The sequence below is a fragment of the Cupressus sempervirens genome, chromosome 1 (genome assembly GCF_028749045.1).
Source record: "Cupressus sempervirens isolate cs-2001-9-10 chromosome 1, ASM2874904v1, whole genome shotgun sequence".
Lineage (NCBI taxonomy): Eukaryota > Viridiplantae > Streptophyta > Pinopsida > Cupressales > Cupressaceae > Cupressus > Cupressus sempervirens.
The window spans coordinates 756,607,791-756,635,316 of NC_143118.1; the positions used below are offsets into that span (position 1 = coordinate 756,607,791).

The 27,526-nt window shown below is 36.1% G+C and overlaps 1 protein-coding gene and 1 long non-coding RNA gene across 2 annotated transcripts in view; both read right to left on the reverse strand.

The window, feature by feature from the left end:
* LOC149580102 (protein ROOT INITIATION DEFECTIVE 3-like) overlaps positions 1–27,526 on the reverse strand; it is a 287,451-nt gene that overhangs the window by 153,947 nt on the left and 105,978 nt on the right. Inside the window, exon 4 of the mRNA XM_089789119.1 lies at positions 2,185–2,298. The gene's annotated coding sequence lies outside the window, so the exon portion shown is untranslated. The remainder of the gene's footprint in view (positions 1–2,184; positions 2,299–27,526) is intronic.
* LOC149580103 (uncharacterized) lies at positions 16,453–17,080 on the reverse strand. Its single transcript, XR_016353189.1, has 2 exons — positions 16,936–17,080; positions 16,453–16,800 (listed from the first exon to the last, which is right to left on the reverse strand). It is a non-coding gene; the product is annotated as an uncharacterized LOC149580103 (long non-coding RNA).

Here is a 27,526-nt window from a genome sequence, read left to right on the forward strand (position 1 = left end):
ACTTCAGAGAAACATAACTTAGGTTTTTAACAACATTTTAACTCAACAACTCTAAGATTTTGTATATTATAACCAATACCTCCATTCAACTCTTATCATACCCTTTGAACCATGAGAAAATTAAACCAATCATGGGTCCTTTGTCTATCTTGTTAGTCTACTAGATCCTAGTGATAGTCTAACCCTAATTGATTGACACTAGCTAAAAAGGGCACATCACAATAGTTTCCTTTCATAGTAGATTACAACCTCTTTCTTGCTCTATTGATGTATTTGATGCATGAAATGTACTTTGGTTTTCTTTTTGTACAGCACGGAACATTAGGTACAATGTTCCCCTTTTCCTCTAGGTGACAAAGATATAGTGACTTTCAATGTGCTTTTGTCATATTTCCTTCAAGTGATATGCTTGGATTGTAGAGTCACCTTAGGCACACTTTCTTATTTAAGGGCATGCTCTTATTACAAAAATCTTACATGATTGTTTGCAGTGTTTATGCATAGAACCTCAAAACATAAGCACCCCAAAAACTAGATTCGATGCAGGCTTGAAAGAGAAATATTCGACACATTTGTTCCAAGCAGCATTATGAAGCCAATTACATCTATAAACAAGGGATGTATCATAATATTGTTTAGAATCTTAACCCAAGTCTTCCCTAATGCAACTATGATTTTTCTCAAACGAAATCATCAAGCTTTTTAGTAGCAGGGGGTGTCCTAGCGTGAATGGCTTGGTTGAAGTAATCAATGAGGAATTCGACAGGCTGCAACTTCTCTCTTAATAATGTGTGGGTGGGGATGGTGCAAAACCTTTGGCATCCCCTTGGATTTTATCTCCATATGCTCTACTAATGTGACCTAACGATTCATCTCCTACACCATAGCATATTGTGGGGGGCATGAATCTCTGACATCCCTCAAGTGTTTAAGAGAAAAAGGTAAAAGAATATCCCATGCATTTTTAGCATTTCAAATATATTGCATATGGACTGAGATATTCAGTGCTTATTATCCACTTTGGGTCAGAAGATATCCATCGTCTCTATTTTATTCCTCTTAAGTTTTCTTGTAAAATTCTGACCTCTATAGTACTCTATGGTCTGGAGGGCAAAGAAAAATTATTGCCATCAACAAGGGTACCTTGACTGACCTTCCTAGAGAGCTCCCTATTGTCTACCCATGTTGTAGCAAGCTAATCCAGTTTTAGATCCAATGTCTCGCCAAGGGATATATTTTCCCCTCTTAGGCCTTGCACCTCCTTTTCCATGGTACCAACCCACTTTGAGGTCTGTAAGACATTAACATACTTACAGTTTGCCACCTTCATTAATTTCTCTTCAAACTTAACAAATGGCAAATCCCTCAAGACTCAGCTATTTCATAGTTTTCTCTCTAAGCAAGTACCAGTACATTCAAGAAGCACCACCATGTCTGTATTGAATCTAATGCCATTTAACAATGTAGAAATATCAGTATACATGGGATTAGCTCCAAATATTCTTTGTGGCCTGAAGTGCAAGGTCCTGATGTAATACCATTGCATGTGTTTCCTTCCATCCACAAAGGAGCACAACTCCACATTCACTATCTACTGGTCTCAATCAAAAGTTATCTCCCCGGCCCTCTCAACAACATTCTATAGTCATTTTGTAGAAGGCTATACGAAGACACAACATGTCCTATACAGAGTTCACATTCAATGACAAGTCCAACCAGCCATCCCTCTAATTTGACAAATGACACCACCGTTGTTCAAATGATGCATTTTGTGTTCATTTTATCTTAAATATATTATTTTAGCTCAAGTTTTGATATGAGGAAAAAATTCAAAAGTAAATTCAGCTTTCTCAATCCACATACAATGTAAGCAAAATAGTATGAATCCACTTTTATCTGATTCTCCAGCATGGAAATATGATAACCACAATAATGACTAGAAAAGAAAACCGTTGTAGAATTTAAATCTGTTAAGAAAGAAACCTCAAAGTTAAAAGGATTTAAAACTACAAGAAATATTACTTTAAGCACAAGCTAGAGACAAGATCTTTCCAACTTGAGTGCCACAATCTCAAAATTATCTTAAGGAAATCATATTGGCCACAAAGAATGGTCAATACAAAATGCATAAATTTAATCTATCACGACAATGATATAAGTATTCAATGCATGGGCGTCATTTACCTCCCATACAAATAATTTTCCAGAAGGTGTTCCACCAACAATGTAAGCTCCGTCACTTGTGCATGCAAGTGGTCCTATGGGCTCTATGGGATAGCTTCTATGCAAAACTTGGGCCTGCGTTTAAAAGGAACAAAAAGCAATAAATTTTAAAGGATGTAAAATCTTAAAAGTTATTGCCTTTATCCCCTAAAATATAGAGTATGAATTTCTGAATTGCAAGTCATAAATGATTTTACATTGCATATAAAATTTTCTCTCATATTTCAAAAGGAGCTTCATGAATTTGAAACCTTTACTTGCATACTTTTAACCTGATTCTTATTTACAAGAAATTTGGCATCGCTAGCCTTCATTGCCTACTGTAAAACAAGCAAATGGTACCTTGATCATCGAACAGCAAAAACACATTATCTAGGAATTAAAAAAGAATGTGTAGCATCAATAATGAAATCAACCTCAACATATATACTATTGTCATTAGATTTTGTTGTTATTCTCTACATTAAAACCATACAAAAAAAGCATTGCACCCCTGAGCTCACTGTTTCAAAAATCAAGTTTTGGATATAACATAAAAGAATAAAGTGAGCCTCAAATAATTATCGAATGGTAGGGATCAAAGAAACATATAAGCAAATAATATGAAGAATAACCAAACATTGCATTTGAGGGTGAAATAATCAATCAAAGTGGCATTTTATAATGTCCCCAATTAGAGTGACAATTCATTAAATTACTTTTTATTAAGTTGTCAAAAACAAATTAAATATACAAATGATGACTTAAATTAATTAAATATAAAATAAAATAATAAATGGCACATTAATGGGCAGTTTAGGATTAATACTGTTGACCAAGGAGCTGTAAGGAATGGTTTCAACCGGAGAAGGGATGGATCAAATGAAGCTTCCAAAGGTAATACGGGCCCTCTGGTGCCCAATATGTAGTAAGAGATTAGCTAGGTAATGTGTTATTGTTGGGAGCTAAACATCTTGGCGATGGTACCAATAATGAAGCGAAGGTTCAAGTGGCTCTTATTGCAATAAAGTTAGCTAAAAGAATGGATATCAAAAGGCTTCACTTGGAAGGGGAATCAATGATTCATAGATTATAGTTAATGCCATCAGCATAGATGAAACTGGTAGGTGTAATGTCCCTGCTTCCAGATTGAGTATTTAATGTTAAGCCTGTAACAATTGTTAGTAGATGATAAAGATAAACATAAATATATATGAAACTAAATCAACCAATTGTTTAAACCTACAACAGTTGTTAGTACTAGTAGATAGAAAGATAAATAATAATTAAATCAATTAATTGCTAATCCCATTCTAAACCCGCCTAATCCTTAGAAAGAAACTCTACTCAGATTGCCTAACTCTCTAATGAGAAGAATTCTCAATTAGGCAACCATCACATTAAGAGTATCTTTCTAAGGCATCTAGGACCTCTATTATTGAGTGAACTCATTAACAATAAATACTTGGCAGAGATCCACCTCTAACGAAGCCTCTTGTCTCTAACATATGCAGATGACTGGCCACTACAATATATATTGTCTTTAAGAGATTCTCTAAAAATCTCTCTCTAGATTCCAGTTTGGAATCACAACATTCTATTCAGAATGTTCTCGAATGTTCTCATGGAACTCTGAGTTCTCATAAAATAATTTCAACATTCATTATGAATGCCCTCTACCAGATTACTTAGTCACTATGGGAACCATAATCATAAGGTTCTAATCTCAAGCATGATTATTAATTCTTAATTGGTAAATTCTCTATCATATAATTAATGTTTAATTCTGATATATAACTATCAAATGAGGCATACCTCTGGTTACCTTTAATTCTGCAACTATTATCTTCTCATATATTGTTCTGCTCTTCTTATTTTAGTCTTTAGTCCTCCCAAATATTATGTGCAGAATTTATTATATACAATGTTCTGGCTTTCTTCTATTTATTTCTTTGTTATTGGTCTGCAATCTTATTCTCCTTTTATGTTCAAATCTTATCCAAAACCTTTTTGTCGCATCCCATATTTTGCTTTTAATTTGAAAATGATTTGAATATAAATTATACCCATTGAGGTTTGATGCGAATTGGAAATGTTTGATTTGTAATGTCCCCTCTTAAGCAATTGTCAGCTATGTTGCCACTAGCCTAGTTTTGCATGGTCCCGAGGGCTAGCGAGAAGTTCAGAGGGATCTTGGAGTGATTTGGCCTAGTCATTCTTAGTTTGAGGCCAATTGGAGTTTGTTTATGGGGTCTCTAGATGGAATTACTATTCATAGTAAGTTGGCTGGGCATCAGAGTTGGCATATTTCTAATGATTGGACCTGAAGCTTCACGTCAAGAGCTTTCCAATGAGGCATACCTCTGGTTACCTTTAATTCTGCAACTATTATCTTCTTACATATTGTTCTGCTGTTCTTATTTTATTCTTTACTCCTCCCAAATATTATGTGCAGAATTTATTATATACAATGTTCTAGCTTTCTTCTATTTATTTCTTTGTTATTGGTCTACAATCTTGTTCTCCTTTTATGTTCCAATCTTATCCAAAACCTCTGTGTCACATCCCATATTTTTCTTTTAATTTGAAAATGATTTGAATATAAATTAAACCCATTGAGGTTTCATGCAAATTGGAAATGGTTAATTTGTAATGTCCCCTCTTAAGCAATTGTCAGCTATGTTGCCGCTAGCGTAGTTTTGCATGGTCCCAAGGGCTAGCGAGAAGTTTAGAGGGATCTTGGAGTGATTTGGCCAAGTCATTCCTAGTTTGAGGCCAATTGGAGTTTGTTTATGGGGTCTCTAGATGGAATTACTATTCATAGTAAGTTGACTGGGCATCAGAGTTGGCATATTTCTAATGATTGGACTTGAAGCTTCGCGTCGAGAGCTTTCCAACAAGCTATCACTTGCTTCATTTCGAGTCCTATTGATATATTATATTAATGCCTGAAGTTTATTAAAGCAGCATTTAAATTAAATGTTAAATGATAAAGTGTTACTTTAATATTATCTATGCTGGGTTGTGTGTTTGAGAGGGGATGCTCAAGGGAGACATAAGATGTTATTTTATATTATTTTATTTTTTAAACACTTTATCCCACATTGCTTGTGAAAAATGAATCAACCCTATGAAGTGGAAATAAAAGGAGAGCTGATGGCCATTGTTCAGCAAGTTGAATATGAGAAGAAAATTGATGTGTAAGTTGCAGATCCGTTCTTGTCATTAGAGGATGTCTATCCTCTTGTGACATTCTAAACGTCATTCCCTTGGGGTTTGGCCTTTGGAATCCATTGTTATCAGCTTCATTATCAGGTGGATTGGGCACATTTCTAGCTATAGGCAAATTTGATGTTTTGCTCATATCTTCTTCATTACTCATCCAACTCTTATGCTACTTTGAGGGAATGATTTTATGAAGATATTGGACTATCTAAAAGACAAAATAATGTAGCAGCACTATTCATGCGGCACTATTCACGTAGTTACTATTCATGCGGGACTATACATGTCACTGTAGCAGCAGGTTTAAATAACATTTGTTGGAGCATTATATCAATAATATTGGAGCAATTAGTGAGTTGATAATCTGCCATGTATTTAATTTTATTAAATTCTGAAAATAACATCTTATCAGTAGTAATACAATTTCCAATCTGCATATCATTGTACTTTCCTTTTGTTCATGTTGAGTGATTTTCAATTCTATGCAAGCAAACAATATAAACATCCCATTTCCATAGTCATAAGGGGTTAAATTAGTAAACAGAGGAATAAGGAGTTGGATGCAAACTGTTTGACAAAATTCCTATTAGCAGTTGTTTAGTTTTGGGGCATTTAAGGGTGCCCATTACATAATTTAATTGGTTATTTGTTATGATCTCATGTGAATTGAAATGGTTTGTTGAGGTGGTTATCTATTAAGATTATATCAATTGCATTAAAAATATTTTAGGTGTACTTTCACCACTTTATTTTCTTTGCAGTTGCGCAAAGGGGGAAGGCATTGACAGCGAGGGATTAGGGCACGAACACTAAATTGCCACCAAGCTTGTCAGGTATTCATCTAAACCAACTTGGTCAAGGAAAAAGAAGACTAGGGCATACTAAGTAATACCAAGTGTCCACTCTAAGTTGACTACATCTAATCTAAAAGACATAAATACATTTATATAAAAATACTTGAAATAAATTTGTTACCTTTAAATTGTGATTTGGATGTTCGACATTATCTGATGTTGGATGTATTATTATATAAGTAAATACCTATAGTATTTTGTATATTTGTACGTACAAAATATATATACACACATATTTTTAATATAAGGTGTATATATAGATAGACAAAATAATTAGTACAAGTATGAAATAGTATGAGTATTGGTTATATAATAATATGACCAAAATTCAATTCCCATGTCAAATTTAATTCTAATTCATGAAGGTCCATCAGCCTCTTATAGTTCTTTTATTCTAAGGCCTTTTATATTTATTTATTTCAATATTGCCTATTACATCAGCCAAGATTGTGCACTTCAAACACGTCTCTACCAACCTACTATTCATGCAAATCGAAACTTCACCTTTTGCTTGTTCTTTCCAATGTTGGCTGATCATCGTTCCATATAAGTATCATACACTATTGATCATTGTTTTCTCAGCAGTTCATTCATTAGTATAGCCGATTTTGCAATTGTACTCTGTTTACCGTACAGGGTAAACGGTTTATTAATGCATTTAGACAATAGACAAGAACATGTAACACAGAAGTATTCCTTTTACTATTCGCATGTATACCAAAGATACTACAATATTCGATATGATTAATTACAATGATGATTACAATTCTCCTTCTGATCCAAAGTCCATTTCGAACGGTGTACATATACCTTTCCGAAGGGGTGACTCAACTGTCACGTGCCCGTTTGGATACTATTCTACCCATTGGCTACAATATAGATTTACTGACAACATCATCCCCCCCAAAAGAAAAGTCATCTCCAAACAACAATTAACAAAATAGAATACATTAACTGACTAACTATAACAAGATAGATCTGTTTTTGTCACACCACTTTCACATTCATCCCGTGCCTGCACCAAACTGGTCTCCAAAACACATTGCATCTGTAGCCTTTGCTAACACAATATTGTCACCTTAGCCACTCTGACCTTGATAGCCAGTCGTGCCGCATTCTCTGCTTCCAACACCTAGGTACACTAAGCCAAGTGTTGCTCTACTGCCTCCAACTGGATGATCAGCTCCTCCCAAGCTCTCTATGCATCCACCAAGACAGTCTTACGTCCAACACCTACTCCAAGTGCCTCAAAGCGTAGCATCCTTCTCAAAAGGCTTGTTGCAGTGCTCTCCACCTCTGGCATGCAGACACTCTATGCCTGCAGCAGCTCCAAGTCTCATCAACTAGTCACATTTCCCACGACTGATAATTGAACTGAGTGAAAAGTTAGTGTATTCTATTTTGTTAATTTGTCTCGGATATTTTGTAATTGTCGTCCGGAGACGACTTTACTTTTTGGGAGGTGATGATGTTGTCGGTAAATTCTATATTGTAGCCGATGGGTAGAATAGTATCCAAACAAGCGCGTAACGATTGAGTCACCCCTTCGAGAAGGTATATGTACACCGTCCAGAATGGACTTTGGATTATCACTCTAATCAATCATATCGAATATTGTAGTATCTTTGGTATACATGCGAATAATAAAAGGAATACTTCTGTGTTAAATGTTCTTGTCTATTGTTTGAATGCATTAATAAACCATTTACCTTGTACAGTAAACATACTCTTCTCAAGAAGAAATATTACCATACTCAGTTAAGAATATATAGGACTATGATATCAGCTAAGGTATTTGTTGGAGATTTATTTTATCAACTTAAGAAAGTGAGCTAAAAACACAACCCCTTGAACAAGTTGTTTTTCCTTGAGACTGTTCATTTTGTTTTTCCATGATAACGATATTAGAATATCATTCTTAGCATATACAAAGAGGGCCCACACAAAATTTTACCTACAATTTGAAAAGTCTGTGCCGATTGAATCGAGATATTGGACCAGTCGTGCGAGGATCACTATAGGCTGAAAAATTGCCTCTGTTATAAAATGTTATTTTTTGTTCTCTGAAAATTATTCATTTGTGAGTCAAGGAGAATTGGTTTGTGATGCCATTTATATTTCCAAAAGATACAACAACATTAACTGCATACAACCCTGAGATTTTATTGAAGTTGACCCATGGTTGGAAGTAAATCTAGCCACACAAAATTAATCATTACTTTTTCTTTTATTTATGAGTTTATGAATACATAAAGATAAACATTTATATAACTGATATATGTAATAACCCCAACAGGTTATAACTTCTTCAAACACCAAGAATATTTATACTTCAGTTGTTTGAAATTTCGTCAAACACTTTGCAAGCAAGGGTCATCTGACTGATATAACTTTTCAGATTGCTGCAGTGATTCTTGTTTGGATTTGCCTCAAAGAGAATGCTTACAAAAGACTCCAAATTGTCTAAACAATGACCTAACATAAATATGCAACTAATTTTGACAATATTCAATACAAATATGTGACTTAAACTACTTGCAATATGCAGCTACGGCAACTAGTAATTAAGACAAATACTTTGGATGCAACCTAAGATGGCATTAATGCACTTACAACCAAGTGTCATTAATATAAACACTTAGTATGCAAAATTATAACATTATTTATGCCAAAAAGAGAACTTACAGCCAATTGATATTTTGTCAAACAATTGGAATGCAAACTAATAAGCTGATCATCAACTCTAGGGTTGCAATATAGATAGTCTAAAAATTACAACGCTCTTTCAATTGCAAAATCCTAGCCTTCCTTTGATACCAATAATGCCAAATGGCAAACAAAGACAAGTACAATGTAAAATAATGAAGTGCTGAAGCTATATTTTGTACTCAGCTGAAAACCTACATTTCTCAGAAAATATGCCAAATGAGAAGTGAAGAACCTGATTGTGGATGGCTGTAATATTTTCCTTCAATGCTGCCCTTTCTGCTTGTTTTTTTTTTCCGAACTGCTTTTTCCACTTGCTTTTTCCGGATTTGCTTTTTTCGTTTTCTTTTTCAAACTGCTTTTTCGGATTGCTTTTTTTCGAAGCTGCTTTTTCGGACTGCCTTTTTTTCGGTTTTGCTTTTTCGGTCTGCTTTTTTCGGACTGCTTTTTTTCGGTTTTGCTTTTTTGGCTTGCTTTTTTCGGACTGCTTTTTCAGCCTGCGGACCTGCTAGAAATGACCTCCAATAATTTCGGCCCTGCTAAAATTGCCTCCTGAAATGCTGAAATGCTGAAATGCTGAAAATGGCCTTAGGCCCAATGATGCCCTAGCTGAAGTGACTGAAGTATCACCTCCAATTGTGCAACCCTTCAGAAGATATTTCACTTCCTCAATTATGCTAATCCAAGGGAGTTTTCGTTCCCAAAAATCAACTGACTATCTGAAACCACTTGGCTCCACAATAGACTATGTGACTGAATTACAATTTGATGTCAAGAGAGAAATAAACAACTGGATGATGAGGATGAAGCCCGGGGTGCCTATTTATTTTTTTTCTCCACTTTCTCTAGAAACTTCTAGAACATTATTTTATTTTATCTATTAGTGACTTTATAAAAAATATTTTATAATTCAAGTCACTTTATTAAATTAATTAAATATAAAGTTACCTTTTAATATCTATTTATTTGATAACTTTATAAATAATTAACTTAATACCACTTATTTATTTAATTAAAATAATTAATTAGTCATCCTCATAAAATATTCATTATTTTGGATAACCTAATTAATAAAATTAATTAAATCAAATTACCTCCAAAATGGGGACATGACAGTCCGCCCTTCCTGAAATTGCTTGTCCCCAAGCAATGCCTGAACAATAAACCAATCAATCTGCCTAGATCCCAAATGTAGTCATGTACTATACTGCTATCAATCAACACAGGCTCTTGCAATATCCTCTGCAATATAACCAATAGGAATCCATAATCAAACTGATAATTACAGCTCAACCAAACTCCAAAACCACAACTACCACAGTTAGAAACCCATGAGACACAAACTCCTAGAACATCAGAACCCAAGTAAAGTGGGCAAATCAAATTGCCAACACAGTAAATACCATCAACGCATCTCACTGGCCTATACGGAATGTACAATCCAACTCTACAACAATGGTGAACACTCTCGAATGAAACTGTACCAAGTATGGAGAATCCACACAGTGTACAACTCCTGCAGTCAACACAACTCGGCAGGTCACTGGCCACTGTCTCATAACCATAACTCCCATGCACTGCTGATGGTGAAAAGACATCACAAGATAAACAGCAAGAAATGGAACCCAAAACAAATTTGTTTGCCATCAACTCCTCAACACAAGGATCAAATGCTAACTGATGTACATACCCTACAATATAATGTTGATAAAAAGAACCAACCTCAGTCAACAGCTCACCATGAACAAGTGATACAACCCACTGTAACTGATCACCAGCTAATTCAGGAGATGTCATAACCAAAGGAGTAGAATCAATAACAACAACCGCTGAAGCATCACTCCCAAACTCCTGCTCCAAGTCATGTATTATCAAGCCATCAACCGCAGAACCTATCGCCATGTCATGCCCATCACAACTCTCATCTTGAGGCGTCAAACCGTCCCATAACTGATGACAAGCACTAGGAACCAAAGTACATCTCTGTATCATCATCTCATCAACATGGTCATCAAAGGTAAATTGATGAGCATACCTCACAATGTAATGCCGATAGAATGCGCCAATCTCAGTCAGTGGCTCACACTGCAATCTAGATGAAACTAACTGCAATCGATCATTAACCATGTTGGAACTGACTACTACCTCCGAAGACATTGCCAAGGGAGTAGTATTACTAGCAGGAACCAAGCCAACGGCCAGCTCACGAATATCACACATGATCTTTGATACAACATCTCTAGTCTCCATGCCATCAATACTAGAGGCCACCACCATGTCAGGCATATCACAACAATTTGCTGCAGCACCCAACTCAACTAAACTTGACTCTAGTGGGAACGAACCCGATATGCCAATGTTAGTATCAAGGATGGATGCATCCCCATCTCCACTGTCTTTGACAATCTCGACCATGGACATCCTCGGATCACCAGACACCACAGCTTGTGACTGTACAGAATCTGGTAAAGACTGCAGTCGCTCTAACTCCATGGTCACCTTAGCCAAACGAAACTGTGACTCCTCGAAAGCCAACTTTGTTTTCTCAAGAATCTCAGAAGTCACCTCGAGCTGCTGAGCAAGCTCACTCGCCTCATCTTCCTTGGCCAATAATGCATCGTATGTTGTACTCCCCCACTCCATAAGATAATCTCTGTCGGCTACCAACTGCATATAATTCTGTCTCAGAATCCGAATAACCTCCCATAAAGAGTGGATCTCTGTCAAGGAAAGATAACTGCCTCCCTGCTCATCACTAGTAGGAGAACCCCATCCATAAATTGCTAACAATTGACGAGCAGCATCGAAATGCTAGCAAGCGATAGCAATGTCTCGCTCACTAACTTCCAACTGACTAGACACATGATGACACTGGCTAGATTGTCTCCTACAAACCTCCTCTAACGCACTATCTAAAGGAGTATCCTCAAAGTTACTGGTCTCTAGAGTATTATCATCCATATCCTACGAATCAACTCCAAAGCTCATATCAACATACGAAGTATCAAAACCTGTAGCACCGCTATCCAACTCCTCTGTACCAAAAGAAATTGCCAAGGAAACTAAGTCTTCAAAACTGCCCACTACATCCTCTTGGATGTCATCAATGCCAATATGATCCTGGGACTCATCTGTACACACTGCCAAATATGAAAGATCATCAACACATTCCAGCAAGAATGGTCGACTGGATATATAAACAAAGCCCATCGCCGGTGTATAAAAACTAATACAAACATCGGACAAGCTGTTGACACAAGAAAAGACAACACCATGCAATCTGCTAATCAAATCCATGATAGCACCCAAACAATCATTGCTACCAAAAAGTGTTAAAGATCTCCAGTCAACTGAATCCCAAACGCCAATATAACAATCTCGAGTCCATATCCGTAAACTAGAATCAGCTGGTAACTCAAGCAAACTCCTCACCTAAGTAATATGACTAGTACCAACTAACTCCACATAGCTGTCTGATATTGTCCCTGTATCCTGGATGTGAATGCAAGATGAACTCACTATCAACGACCACATATGATCCGCTTGCCGCAGAAAGCCGAGTATCAGGAGAGCAAGATGAAACTAAACTCAACTCCATGCCATGCTTATCCCCATGTCTCTCCCAGTCCTGTAATGCCAATGGAGTATTCACCAAAGAAGCTTGAGCATCCTCAAGCTCGCGAGAAAGCCTGTCAACTTCCTCCTCCTTTCTCCTCAAGGCATCTAAATAGTCTCCAACAAGGCTAAGAAGATGGTCACGATCTGATAGAAGATGTAAATAACTCAACTTCATCGTTCCCATTCCTTCCCTAATCACCTGTAAGTCAACACAAGAAGACTTTCACTGAACTCCCTTATGTCTACCTTGTAACTGAATCATCCGGATGTGATCCTCTATCATACCCCGCATTCTGTCATGATGAGATAATGAAGTCACAATACTATCTTCGCTCACCTTCAGCTGGCTGGACAAATCATGTGAAGTACTACCAGCCTCAACCTCATGTGACGAAGCATTTATCTGTGCCTGGTACTCTCTCTCAGCAAAGTCATGAATGCTCAATGTCTGCTCATCTCTACCAAGTATCTCACCATCATGCACAACAACATCCTCATAATCATCATCTGAACCCACTACGCTGTAGTCACTGCCTGTTGGAACCAAACCATCCTGAGTACCTGAGACATCACCCTCTGACGACCTGTATACAATTGTCTCAACTTGAGTATCAAGTTGACCGTTACTATCAATCTGCGTAATATCCATTCCCACTACCTTCTGTAGTATTGTGTGCCCAACATCTTCCTCCAAGCTAGTCTGATTTTTGTCCTCCCTAGATTCGGCTATATGCTGGTCACCAACTGCTGCAAACTCCTTGTAGAGGTTTCTAGATACCTCACTTGTAGAGACCTCTTGTTCCTCTTTCTCTTTGTTCTGTGATGTAGTCCTCTTAAACATGGAAACCATCAATTCATTCATCCTTTTCTGACTTTCATCCAACCTTTTCAAATTTTGTTTAAGCTTCTTCATATCCTTGTCCCACTGCTTCTGGGTACTTGAAGTAAACATGATGAACTAACTGATTCAATATCCAATCTACCCAACAGGATGGCAGGTCAGTAGCTCTGATACCACTGTAATAACCCCAACAGGTTATAACTTCTTCAAACACCAAGAATCTTTATACTTCAGTTGTTTGAAATTTCGTCAAACACTTTGCAAGCAAGGGTCATCTGACTGATATAACTTTTCAGATTGCTGCAGTGATTCTTGTTTGGATTTGCCTAAAAGAGAATGCTTACAAAAGACTCCAAATTGTCTAAACAATGACCTAACATAAATATGCAACTAATTTTGACAATATTCAATACAAATATGTGACTTAAACTACTTGCAATATGCAGCTACAGCAACTAGTAATTAAGACAAATACTTTGGATGCAACCTAAGATGGCATTAATGCACTTACAACCAAGTGTCATTAATATAAACATTTAGTATGCAAAATTATAACATTATTTATGCCAAAAAGAGAACTTACAGCCAATTGATATTTTGTCAAACAATTGGAATGCAAACTAATAAGCTGATCATCAACTCTAGGGTTGCAATATAGATAGTCTAAAAATTACAACGCTCTTTCAATTGCAAAATCCTAGCCTTCCTTTGATACCAATAATGCCAAATGGCCAACAAAGACAAGTGCAATGTAAAATAATGAAGTACTGAAGCTATATTTTGTACTCAGCTGAAAACCTACATTTCTCAGAAAATATGCCAAATGAGAAGTGAAGAACCTGATTGTGGATGGCTGTAATATTTTCCTTCAATGCTGCCCCTTCTGCTTGTTTTTTTTTTCCGATCTACTTTTTCCACTTGCTTTTTCCGGATTTCCTTTTTTCGTTTGCTTTTTCGAATTGCTTTTTCGGATTGCTTTTTTTCGGAGCTGCTTTTTCGGACTGCCTTTTTTTTGTTTTGCTTTTTCGGCCTGCTTTTTTCGGACTGCTTTTTTTTTGGTTTGGCTTTTTCGGCCTGCTTTTTTCGGACTGCTTTTTCAGCCTGCGGACCTGCTAGAAATGACCTCCAATAATTTCGGCCCTGCTAAAATTGCCTCCTGAAATGCTGAAATGCTGAAAATGGCCTTAGGCCCAATGATGCCCTAGCTGAAGTGACTGAAGTATCACCTCCAATTGTGCAACCCTTCAGAAGATATTTCACTTCCTCAGTTATGCTAATCCAAGGGAGTTTTCGTTCCCAAAGATCAACTGACTATCTGAAACCACTTGGCTCCACAATAGACTATGTGATTGAATCACAATTTGATGTCAAGAGAGAAATACACAACTGGATGATTAGAATGAAGCCCGAGGTGCCTATTTATTCTTTTTCTCCACTTTCTCCAGAAACTTCTAGAACATTATTTTATTTTATCTATTAGTGACTTTATAAAAAATATTTTATAATTCAAGTCACTTTATTAAATTAATTAAATATAAATTTACATTTTAATATCTATTTATTTGATAACTTTATAAATAATTAACTTTAATACCACTTATTTATTTAATTAAAATAATTAATTAGTCATCCTCATAAAATATTCATTATTTTGGATAACCTAATTAATTAAATTAATTAAATCAAATTGCCTCCAAAATGGGGCCATGACAATATATATATAATGGAAACTGGAGAACATGCCAGAGATCATCAAGGATAGCCAAGAATGGATGAGATGAGTGGTGTAGTCCACATGAGATGGACAAAATATTTAATCTTCAAAAAAAAAAAGATGAATTAGAACTATGTAAGATAATTGAATATAATTAATCTAGTCAGCTCATTGTGGGAATTGGATACTAGTTAGTTCTATCAAGTCAAGCGGTGGGTGATCGGGAACATGGTGTCCATTGGAAATCCCTGGCCAAGGTAGGTTTAGTTGCAAAAGTTGTTGCTATGATGAGGTCGGGATAACTCATAGTCGGATGGATAGTTTGTTGGGAGGTACTCATAGTCTATCTGATTGTGTAGTTGACAACTCTAACACCACGTTGCTCAAGTGGTAGGATGAGATGGTGTCCACGTGCTTATCCCTTGCAAGCTAGGGTCATTCTTAGTAGAGAATGAGTGGAGATTACACTAGGTTGGGAGGCTAAGCCTCTATCAATGTTTTTCCTCTCCTTAAGATGCCTAGACTTGTACAGAATGGATCAGTTACAACTTCTCATAGACTAATTTACCATTGTAATGAATTATATAATGAATCATATAATAAATCAAAGTAACAAGAATCAGAATCGGATCGGAATCGGCAAGGCCGAATCGAATCGTGAATCGGCAATGAATCGGCAAATTTGAAAAAACCCTTTAAATTTAAAGATTTTAACAATTTAAAACTTATTTCATGCACCCTTTATTGAATATAACTTAAACAAACTATAACATCATCAAATAGAAGTTAAAACTTAACATACATAAACATGGAACATAAAATCCAGCACATACGTAACTATGTTATCTAAAGTGTAAATTGTAGACTAGCTGAAGTAAATAGAAATCAAATGATCATAATGATTTAAATCATAGAATGTATGTAAGATGATCCATAAGACATCAAATCATAAATGTATCTAAGAATCTAAGATGAAGATCCATGGAAGTTTGAAACATATGTCTATCAATGATTCAGTATCAATATCTGTAAAAAAAATATAAAAACAAGGCTCCAGCTCAAGCCTCAGACTGATAGTCATCATCATCATCCTCAACATCATCCTAAAGCTCGGCTGCAACCTTAGCCTCAGCCTCTGAGTATCTAGTTGCCTAGTAGCAAGGCGTCTAATGTAGGTCCTAGAGGACTGCTGAGCCATATCTCCTGCATGTAAGATGGGCTCACGAACGTCGCTAGGGCCTGTGCCTGTGCGTGCACGTGTGCGTCTACCAATGCCTAAAGAACGTGCTCTAGCTGCCTCAGCCTCTATATCCACCTGGTCAACCCACACACGATCTTCCTCAGTGAAGACTGGATCCACAACCTCTGTGAGCCACTCTGATTCTAGATCAATCTCCCCAGAATGATCGAAGAGCAGTCAGTGCCCAAAATCTGTCTGATCCTAAGACGGAGGTTGTAATGAACAAAGACAATATCATTCAACTTCTGCACTGTCAACCTGTTTCTCCTCTTCGAATGGATGTGCTCGAACATGGACAAACTGCGCTCACATCCAAAAGCGCTGCTTGGCTGACTCAGAATACGGATGGCAATTTTTTGAAGTTTTGGGGTTGTGGCCCCAAACATTTGCCACCATCTATCTGCAATAAGGGAAAATTTGAAAACAGAAACAATTAGTCTCATTTACAAATTACAAGTTAACTCTAAAATTACATAATCAACTTTAAGTTTAGAATCTAGATTCATGAACATTGAATATATTATTTAATTTTTACCTGGTTGTAGTGTTGTCTGAGCATTTATGGCCATCCTGCCAGAGAAAAGTGGCCCCTCTTTATTGTTGAACTAGTCTAGCTCAACAATCACAGCAGCGCTATCTTCATCGCTACTCAACCTCTAAATCACCGTGTATAAGCCAATGAGAACCTCCGCATCCGCCTTGAACTCAGGACAGAAACGATATGCCGGATTCAGAAAGTAAGTTGCTGCATGGATGGGTCGATGGAGTTGATTCTGTCATCTCCTATCGATGATGTCCCAAATAGGGCCATACCTCTCCTGCACTACTGCATATTGGGCTCTAATGGCCTCCTTGGCCCTATCCATGCCCTCATAAATGTAGCCCATAGAGGGCTTCTCCCCATTAGCAGTTCGTAGCAAAGCTACAAAGGGCTCAGTGACCTACATATAAAGTAAAACAAAAAATTTGAGTCAAAACTTAAATATAAAATAATATAACTTAAAGTAAAAGTAAACTACTAAATGTTAAATTGCAATAAATTTACCTGCAGGATTTCTCTAGTGGATTTCCAAAAACCATCCTCATTAAATATGCAATCTGCCACATCTATCCCTACAGTGGTCATAGCATAGGAAGAGGAAATCCACTCCCGCCCAACAGATATGCTCCTCAATTCATCCCTTGATGTCAACAAGGACTGTAGGGTGATGAAGTTCGAGGGAAACCTCGTGATACCTAGGCGAGCTAACTCCTTGCCTTTTGTGTACTTCCTCATTGTGCTAAGGACAAATGAATGATTATAAATAAATTTGCATATGTTTTTTTCCCTTTCCACACATGACTTGACAAACTCAAGTTTGCCAATTTCCTCCAACATGAGGTCAATGCAATGTGTCGCACAAGGGGACCAAAATATGGTGGGGTGCCTCTCCATCAAAAGTTTACATACAACAATCTTAAGTCAATTAGAAATTCAAATTTCAAAATTCAAATAAATTTATTTTCAAAACTTGAAAAGTTAAAAGTTTACCTGCAGCAACATAATTTGCTGCATTATCCGTCACCACCAGGATCACATTTTGTTCTCCTACCTCTGCTATGACTTCCTCAATAGCCTCACATAAGTATGTGGCATTTTTTACATGTGCGGAAGCATCAATGGATTTGATGAACATGGTATATCCTACAAGTAACAAAACAACGAATTGGAATATTAAAATTAAATGGATCATCAACAAATTAGCATTCAAGAAATCAAAATTTACAATTATGTATGTAGGAACGTAGAATGATCAATCACCTCCACAAGATACAAGAAAATTGAGGAGTGCTCTATTCCTCCTATCTATCCAACCATCAGTCATGATGGTGCAACCCTTTGCAATCCACTCCTTTCGGTTCTCCTCGAGCTCAACTCTCATGTCCTCTACCATCTCATCCAAGAGGTATCTACTCAACTCAGCCTCAGTTGGGGCTTTAAATCCCAGACCACAAATAGCAACCGCATCTATCATGTTCTGCCAATAAGGAGCCCTGTCACAAATAAAAATTTAGATGTCAAAGACTCAAATTATAAAACAAGTAGATATAATTAAAGTTTTACTTTTACTTTTAATTTTAACTTTAAAAAAAACAAAGAAAAAAGAATCAATTACCTGGCTGCAATAAATGGAATGTTGCAAAAGTACCAAAATTTGCATATCTCCTTTCTGGAAACATCATGAATCTCCTTGTTCAAACCCATGCCCTCAAGCGTGGGTTGGGAATCAGGAGTAGTGTGGGGCACAAAGTAACTATCCATTCTGTTTTTCTGCACTCTAGGCTGCAATAGGTTGGTGTGGGACTCTGTCTCAGTATGTGACCAACTAGCACTAGCACGAGCAAAAGAACTAGGATAAAAAGGAGGCCTAGAAGAACTCTCTTCAACACAACCTACGGATGCAGAAGCTGATGCAGATGCAGATGCAGATGTGGATGCGGCTGTAGATGCGGATGCAGGAACATGGGAGCCAATACCCCCTTAACCCTTCAAGTTGCATTTTCCTATTGGCTTTGTCTTTTTCAATTTTTTCTAATGCCATTAAGCAAGTGTGTTTTGCCTCAGGAGTTTGGTGAGTGCAAATTGTAACATCGTGTCCAAGTATAGCAGCAATGTGGTATTTCAATCTATAAATACCCCTAGAAGTTATTTTTTCTTTACAAAAAATACATTTTGTTTGATATTTGGTTCTTCTAGGAAACTCTTTGTTATATTTCCAACATTCATCTTTTCTACCCATTGCGAATTTGCGAAAAATGAAAGCAAAGGCTGCTGCAATAAAAAAAATTATGTAAAATATCAAAGTTTGAAGCTAATAAAAGCTACAAAACAACAAACCCTAGTTTGCAACTTAGAAAAAATAAAGAACATTCAAGATCTAAACTAAAAATCTTGAAAACTATAAAAATTTAACAAAAAATGCATAATACACTAACATGCAAAAAAAAATGAGCACTTACCTCTTGCAAATGAGTTGAGGAGTGTTGAGATTGGCTCCTTAATGCTCCCAATGCAATTGATGGCCTTCCCAAATGGATTGCTGATCTCTTTTGTGCTCTTTCTTCTTGCCGGTTAGAAACCTATGGCTTTTCTTTTCTCTTCTTCTCTCTCACTTTTCCTCTCTTCTACTCATGTTAAACAAATAGAAGGCCCTTTAGGGTTATAACAAAGAGAATAGGTCAAAAAGAAAGTAAAAAAAACAAGTGATTTTTTTTAATTTTACAAGTCCATACTTTACTGGCCGCGGGTGATTCATGGCAATTTTATCAGGGGATTCATGCGATTTTTTGGATGAATCGCCCAAATCGGCAATTCAGGCGATTCACCTGATGAAATCGGCGATGGCAATTTCCGACTCCAAAAAAATCGCCATCGATGAGTCTAATCGTTGAATCGCCGATTCAGGCAATTTTTGGGCGATTCTCGTTACTCTGTAATAAATAATATAATAGTGTGTTATTTTAGTAATTTCACTATAAACCAAAATAATTAATTTTTTAATGATCATTTATAATAACAAATCAATTACCACAACTTAAGCTAATTAATAAAGATTTCTACTATCATAATATATACGAATCATTAAATCAAATAAACAAGTCTAAGTCACAACCAAATACAATGATCGTGACTCTTGAAAAGATTTCCTATTTATGCATAGTCATGGCAATCTCAAAAAGGATATAGTTTTCTTAGCCATCGAAACACATTCCGGAGACACCAATTCCGCAGTCCAGGTTGGTAGACAGATTCTACACAAGCCATAAAGAAAATACAACCAAGGAAGTGAGAAGAAAGGAAATGAACATAGTGGTAATAAAAAATTAAAAACCACCAGCACTTAGGAGTACTAACCACGCAAACTCAGAGAACAAGCTGGTGAGAAAAAGTGGACAAAAGGAAAGGCAAATAAAGACTCCAACGTGGATTAAACTAAATAAAAGTATAAGCACCAACGTAAGGATCTTCAATGTTTAATAGCCAGACAATAACCCATGTCAGTAGAGAACTATCCACAAGCTAGCGTGAGAGCAGTACTGATGATTTAAAGAGCATCGCAGGAACCATACTCATCAGAAAAGACATCCATCACAACACGAAGTAAGAGTTGCAGACTAAAGAAGGGCCTTAATCCATAGTGGAAGAAGCAATACCCAACGACAATCAAGATAATCAGCAAAAACACAATAGATATAGCATAATAATGTGAGGCCAAATAAATCTCAAATCAAATTTCATCTACATCACAACATCTTACTCAATCTGAAGACAAAGACTATTCATCAAATGAAGACAAGTGATTGTAATAGAAGAGATACAAATTTTAAGATTATCAATCCACGGTCTAATTACAAACTGTAATTTCCCTTGTCACCCTGGTATAAATCTCTCGATCTTCTAGCTTATAAACCTGCAAGGATGTTAGTATCTTAATAGACATATAGGTATTAATGTAGTCAAGCTAAGTCTAATTACTGAAACATGTATGCAAATTGTAAGATCCTAATTTCCCAAAAAAAACAATTCTTAAGGAGAGGTTGTGATCGGACACTTAGTTCCTGGGGGAGTGCTTCCTAGGGCTCTAGTAATAGAACAGCTCTCCACCAAGTGTCATCTTTTCACAATCTAACCTCTTGATAAGACCTTATGGACAATCACTTCGATGTATCCATCCTTCTTAGGCGAGATTCTACTCGTCCTAAGCCTTATGAATAACCATAGGTATATTCATCCTTCCATATGCATATGTTAAAGCCTTTCAATATACCAACCTTCAATGATTGGTAACCTCTTTCTTACTTCGATCTTATACTCTTAACAGAGATGTTGTCAAAGTCCTTCAGAGACCCAAGGATCTCTGCCTTAATTCTCAAGGGAAAAGTACAAAGAAGTCTTTCCCAATCTATGAACATTATTTATCTGTGTTTTGACTTGAATTGATATTCCTTCTTGCATGAAATACTTTTTGCATTTATTTATGTTTTCTAAATGTTGATCTCTGGTGAATCGGATAATTTATCTTAGATTTGTAAGTTACCAACTTCTATATATACTCAATGTTATCTGAATCGCTTCTGTTTAGAGTTCCTAACTCTAACTGGTCTGTAATGCAATACAATGGAACCCACCTGTAGTAAAGAGGAAGGGATAGTTGACCGATAAGGATTCCACTCTTGAAGCTAACGATAGACATTGGGATCCCAATCTCTGATTGGATATTTTCATAGTTCGATATTGAGGTTGATTGGATATCTTCTAGTTTATTACCCAAACCAATATGTTGTTCCTCTACTCTGAAATTGATTTTGTGTTGGAAGGAATTGATATTACAACTGATCAATATGATCGAATTGTCAGTCTTCTCATGTGTTAGATGCATGTGTGAGTGATCTACATATCAGCCTGGACACTCCTGCAGATGTATTTCCCTCCTACTTGACAAGTCAGATGTGAGAAACAGCTGAATGATTTATTGAAACACCGTCGTTTGGTTTTCTTGCAACTCACTCTCTTTCCACAAACACTCCTTATATCGCTTGTGTTAGAAATGGTATGTCAATTTCCTACTAATTCCCGACACAGATCATTTGCTTCTCCTTCCCTGATTAATGTTATTGTGATGGCCAAATGGTGATGAGACTATCATAGTTGTTATTGGCTGAGACCGAGTGCTTGACGCACTAACTCCTTTTGTTGCTCGAAAGATTTCAAACTTAAGTTGCTTATCCAATCCGATTGTCCACGTCTCCTCCTTATTTTCCCCCCATGCCTCACGATATCACCAGTTTATTGTATAAATATTGGCCATGGGCGAGAGGTCACATCTGAGTGAATTGGTCACGACTCTCTCTCATATATATATATATATATATATATATATATATATATATATATATATATATTCATTTTATTATTAAAATTACAATGCTCATTATTTATTATAATTTCGATTTAACAAATTAAATGTTTAATTCAACAACATTTATTATTAGTTTATTGAACAACTTAGATTATTTTAATTAATTAATTATGGTACAAGGGTTCATATGTTTAAAGTATGAGTATTAAATTATAGATAAATAAATATTATGTAAATTTGATAATTATTCATTTCATAGTTTGTCCTATTTTCCGAGGGTCATTAGAGTCCTTCCTGCCCGATTTTGCTTGTCCTCAAGCAATTTGGTTGTTTCTTCTTTCTCCCACGTTGCATCTTTCTTAGGGAGATTCTTCCATTGGATCAAATATTTTTTAATCATCCTATTCCTTAGCCTCTTTTCTCAGGTATCGAGGATGACCTCAGGCTCCAAGACTAGTTGACCTTTGGCATCGAGCGGAGGTAATTCTGTAGAAGATTCTATTTGCTTCCCCAATACTTTCTTAAGCCTTGAGACATGGAAGACATTATGGATCTTACTCCCTTTAGGGAGTCATAGTTCATATGCTACTTCACCAATCTTTCTTAGTACTTCATATGGTCCATAAAATTAAGGTTTGAGTTTTTCCATTCCATTTCTTTTTATCAAAGTTTGTTTATATGGCAATAACCTTAAACATACCAAATCTCCAACTACAAATGTCCTTTCAATGCGTTTTCTATCAGCAAAAGTTTTTTGTTGATTCTAAGCTTGTTGTAAGTTCTCCTTGAGAGTTTTAAAAATATGTGTACTCAGTTGAATAAAATCCTGTGCTCTTGGTACTCAACTCTCTCATAGCATTAAACTTCCAAATGTGGTTGGCTCATAACCATATAAAGTTGAAAAAGGGGTCATTCCAATGGACATATGATGAGTTGTATTGTAACAAAATTTGCCTAAATGTAACCATTTGATCCATGCTTTCTGTTGCCCTATTACGTAGTTCCTAAGATATCCTTCCAACCACTTATTAACAATTTCAGTTTGTCCATCGGTTTAGGGGTGGTAACTCTGTTGGGGGTAAGATTGGTATCTGCTAATTTAAAAAATTCTTGCCAAATTTACTGATAAATATGGTATCCATGTTGTTGATTATGTCTTGTGGAAGTCCAAGGAGTCTAAATACTTCTTTGAAACATAATTATGCTATTTGATGTGTTGATCATTCGGTGCTAATAGGAAAAAAATGAGCATATTTGGTGAGTCTATCCACCACCACATAAATTTTGTTCTTCCTGTGTACTTTAGTTAGGCTAGTTATGAAGTCCATTGAAATGCTTTCCCATTTGTAATTAGGGATGGGTACATATTATAGTAGGCCTATAGGATGTGTTTATTCCTATTTTGTTGACTTTTCATACATTCTTATACATGCTTCCGGACATCTTTCTTCAAATCTTTCCATGAAAGTTTCTCTCTTACTCGTTTATATGTTTTGAAACATGCGTGATGGCTCGACAAAGGATTATCACGATACTCCTTTAAGAATGTGTTATTTACTCTTGACTAAGGTGTTAGGAATATTCTTCCCTTGTATAATATAATATCATCCCAAATATTAAAATCTTCATTTGGAATTTTCCTTTCTAATATTTCACTGGCTTCAAGGTCCTTTGCAAGCTCAACAATGATATCTCCTTTCCAATCTCCTAAAATACTGGTAACCGTGTTGACATGGAGGCGTCTAGATAGAGCATCTACAACTCCATTGTTCACTCCTTTCAGATACTCTATGTCAAAATCATATGCCTGAATCCTACTTACCCATTTTTGTTGCCAATTGCTAAGATCTTTTTGGCTCAAGAAGAAACGTATATTGTTGTGATATGTCTTAACAATGAACTTCCCACAAACTAGGTGTTGTTTGAATTTGGCTAAGGCATGCATTATGGCCAACATTTCTTTATCATATATGGAATAATGCTTCTTTGATTCTCAAAGTTTGCATCTCTCAAATGCTATGGGGTGTTTCCTTTGCATGAGGATTGCTCCAATCCCTTCCCCTGGTACATCACATTGTAGCTTGAAGGGCATCGTAAAATTAGGTATGGCCAATACAAGACAGGAACTCATAGTTTCTTTTAATTAATCAAATGGTTGTCGTGCCTTCTCATTCCATGCAAAAGCACCTTTATTAGTTAACTCTATAAGGGGGGCGACAAGCTTAGAGAACCCTTTTACAAATCATCTATAATAACTACACAATCCAACAAAACATCAGAGCTAAGTTAGGGTCTTTAGTTTCAGCCATTCTTTAATAGCTTTGATATTCTCTTCATCTAAGCTTACCCCTTCTAAATTATTCCTATGCCCCAAGTAAAAACATCTCATTTAGCCCAAACTCACATTTTGAAATTTTCACATATAATGACTCTGTTTCTAAAATGTTTAAGACTTCTTCAATAAGTTGTAAATGTTCTTCCCAAGTTTTACAATAAATGAGTATATCATCAAAGAATATAAGGAGACACTTTCTTAATTATTTACTAAAAATATGATTCATGCATGGTTGGAAGGTAGCCAAAGCTTTCATGAGGCCCAATGGGAGTATTAGAAATTCGAAATGCCCATAATGGCATCTAAATGTTGTTTTGGGGACATCTTCCTTCCTCATTCTAATTTAGTGATACCCAGATCTTAGATCAATTTTCGAAAAATACCAAGCACCATATAATTCATCCATCAACACATCTATCCTTGGGATTGGATATCTATTCTTGATGGTTTTTTTGTTTAGGGCTCTCTAATCAATGCACATTTTCATAGTTCCATCCTTCTTGATGAGCACTACTGAGTAGGCAAACGGGTTACTACTTGATTAAATGTGTCGTATTTCCAATCATTCTTTAGTAGTCCTTTCAATTTCCTCTTTATATTTATGGGGCTGCCTATAAGGGGTTGTTATGAGTAGTTTGACTCCTAGTTCTATGGAATTCTCAAAACCCATTTTTGGTAGTAGGCTTGGTGGGATATCTTCAAAGATCTTTTTGTGTTTCTTTAGGATGGGACGAATATCTACATAAATCAGAGGTCCATTACTAGATGATTTATCAAGAACCATACATTGAGCTACCCATTCTCCTTGATTATGTCTAAGGATACGTTCTATCCTATTATCTTGGGGGATCCATCAAGTAATCCTTTTAACGTTATATCTTTTCCTTCATGTTTCAAGCATATTTCTAGATTGGGGTTATCTAATAAAGCACCCTAAGGAGTCAATCCAAGGCATAACCAAGATGATGTCATTTTGTAGATTTAAAACATAAATATATGCCTTTATAGCATGGTTGCTTAGAGTAATTTCTAATTGGAGAATGATCTCCATGCATTGATCAATGGTGTCATTACCCATTACTACTTTCAAACCTTTATATTTATAAATTTTTAATCTCTTTTTGCTACTAGGTCCTTGCTAATGAAATTGTGAGAGGCACCTAAATCTACTAATGCAATCACTCTTTGTCCCTTTAATGTTCCTTTTACACGAAAAGGTCTCCTTCCACTTTCTTGAATAACCACTACTAGTATTCCATTTTTTTGCTTGTCCACCTTAATTTTTTTATTGGGTGCTTCATTGTCACTAGTTTCTTCCATTCTACATAGTTGTCCTCTTTTACATTGGTGGTTGCATGCCCAAGGTTCTTTGCATTTGAAACATAAGCATTTCTTGAATAATTCATACCTATTCCTAATTGCTTCTTTCCCTCAACAATTGTGCCTTGGATTTCACTGCTCTTTACAAAAGTAACATGTTTTATCTATATTTTCCATCTTTGATCATTCATGCTTATTTGAAGTTTTTGGGGGGTAAGTTCTTAAAATTTCCTTAGACATTTGATTCCACTTTTTCTGACTTTTGGATGGCTTCTTCCATAGTTTGAGGTTCTAGAGGAATGACTATGTTTTTAATGGAATCTTTAAGTCCTTCAACAAATAAATATGTAAGCCTTCTTTAGGATAAGTCAAAAACCATGACTGACAGTTTTTGAAAATCATGTACAAATTCTTCTACTATTTCGTGTTGTTTCAAACGAATTAGTTCTTTAAGGTACCATTTAGGTTGAACTTTATCAATCCGTTTGATAAAGCATCTAAGAGAATTCTTGGTAAGAAGTTATGTTTTGATGACCTAGGGATAGAAGCCCATTGTGCCACCATTCATGTGTTATACTTATTCCCTTTAAGTGGGGTATGGTGAATTGAAGAGCATCTTCTTTGGTCATAGGGCTAAGAGTAAAAAAGGTATTTAATTTTTGGAGCCATGCATGGGCTGTCATTTTTCTTGATCCGTCAAAATTTGTTAGTATCACTTTGTTTACCTTATGTTTAAGATCTTTGTTTATGTGCCTCGTTGTTCTTTTAGGGGCTTCATGTTTTTGACCTTCACAAAACTCTGCAAATGTTATGAATTCCCTAATTTCATGTTCAAGGCTTGCATAGGCTCTTGCATTATCTACTTAGTACTATGCTATTGGTGGGTTGGTCTATTCCTTCTTCCATTGGCATTTCTTCCCTTGGTAAGAAAGGTGGTCTCCAAATTCGAGAGAATGATGACTCATTCATATCTCGTTCATTTCAACTTATCTCTCCCCCATGGGAAGAGTTATTCTTGAGGTTATTAATAGAATTAACCATATTTTGCAAAGCTTTCAGAAGGGCCTGGTTGGATTTATCTAATCTCTCATTTTGACTCATGAGAGTTTCATTAGTTTGTTCCATGAAAGTTCTTAGTTCGTTGACCATTTCATTCATGGTAGTCTTCTTAGTTCTTCTCTTGTAAGTTTGCATGAAATGTTGTTCATAGGATTGCACAATCGATTTTCTGATACCACTATAATGTCCCTTGTCTTTCTGATATAAATCTCCCAATCTTCTAGCTTGTAAACCCACAAGGATGTTAGTATCTCAATAGACATATAGTTATTAATGCAGTCAACTTAATTCTAATTACTGAAAAGTGTATCCAAATTGTAAGATCCTAATTTCCCAAAACAAAACCCTTCTTAAGGAGAGGATGTGATCAAACACTTAGTTCTTGGGGGAGTGCTTCCTGGGGCTCTAGTATTAGAACAGCTCTCCACTAAGTGTCATCAATTCACAATCTAACCTCTCAATAAGACCTTATGGATAATTACTTTAATGTATCCATCCTTCTTAGGAGAGAT